The sequence below is a fragment of the Oryzias melastigma genome, linkage group LG1, assembly GCF_002922805.2.
Source record: "Oryzias melastigma strain HK-1 linkage group LG1, ASM292280v2, whole genome shotgun sequence".
Taxonomy (NCBI): Eukaryota; Metazoa; Chordata; class Actinopteri; order Beloniformes; family Adrianichthyidae; genus Oryzias; species Oryzias melastigma.
In genome coordinates, this window is record NC_050512.1 from 18438372 (window position 1) to 18439873 (window position 1502).

The following is a 1502-nucleotide window of genomic DNA, read 5'->3' on the forward strand; positions in this document are numbered from 1 at the left end:
TTTGCAGCCGCATCTTTCGGTTTTGGTAGAACCGCGCAAATCATAACGGTTCCTACTTGGAACCGAACTTCGGTGCCCAACCCTACTGGCAAGACGACGGCTGTGAAGGAATGATGATCAGCGTTTATGATATATAGATTGTTGGGAAAACTGAGAAGCAATGTGTATCAGGTTAAAAGTTATTTTAATGAGCCTGCATTTATACCACTTTTCAATGAGCTGCTGTGTTTCATCTTTGTTTTTGAAAACAATTATATTAAAAAGCTTTCAGGATGTCATCACGACAGAGCGTGCCTTGAAAGCGCGTAACAAGCATTTATAGAGATGTTAAAACAAATTCACTAACAAGTCAGCAGTTTGATCCTCTTCCATCTGAACACACTGCAATTGTTGCTTTACATTTGTCCTGTTGCTTCAGTCCTACTTTGTTTACGTAATGTAGCCACTGGCTACGGTGGCCGTTTTGGTCCAGTTATTCCGCTCCGCGAGCGGATTGTATTCAGACCGTTGACTGTATAAGTAGGAACTGGACACAACAAACGTTGAGGTCCCCCATAGGAAATGTATTACCTCTGGCCCACACGAAATCACCCCAGAGCCTTCGCCGTCACTTCCTGATTCGCCTACCACCACATTGCAAACGTGAGCAACCCTTCGACATTGATTAGTCTGAGATGGTCTGAGTCCCGTTTTTAAAGGAATTATTGTTGCCAGTCATGAGTGAGCTTGTTTTGGCTTGTTCGAACTCCACACCCCTCCCACTGAAAGAAAGCATGGAAGAAGCTGTCAATCAAACATTCATAGCGGGAGCCACATGCTTTTACTGAGGCATCCGATTGGTCAGTTTATAACTTGAATAACTAGCGATATAGAAAAAATATGATACTTCTTTTAAATAATTAGGATTAGAAATAAAGAGCTAAGAAAAATTAATCAGTGCAAGAGTGGTTATTCTGACAATTTAAAATGACTGAGAAATAACTATATTTCTCAATGGAAGTCTATGGGATTTTGGCCTTCTTGCAACCCGCAGGTACTTACTATTTTGAACATGGAAGGGAGGGGTTGATCAGTCCAGTTCCTACGTATACAGTCAATGATCCAGACTGAGTAAATTCAGAGTGAACCGAAGCTCAATCCGATTGGAAATGAACTTAGAACCACCTCAAAAGATGGGTCAGAGAGCGGTTCCAGGTACCAGGGTCTCCTTGTGTGTATTCAGACTGAAACTTTGTTCCAGTTTATCGGGGGAAACAAACTCTTGTTTACTTTAAGCAAATCAAATGTGTCCAGTGTAGATAAATCCAGACATATTAGTGTACTTTGTTCCTTTTCCCGCTGAAACCAACACAGCAAAGTCCAAGCTTAAAGAGAAGCTAACGATTTGCTATTAGCTTCAGAAAAGGGACTAATATCTGTTCTGGTCCTGTTAGACCTCAGTGCAGCCTTTGATACCATCGACCACAGCATCTTACTCCAGAGACTAGAGCATGACATAGGGA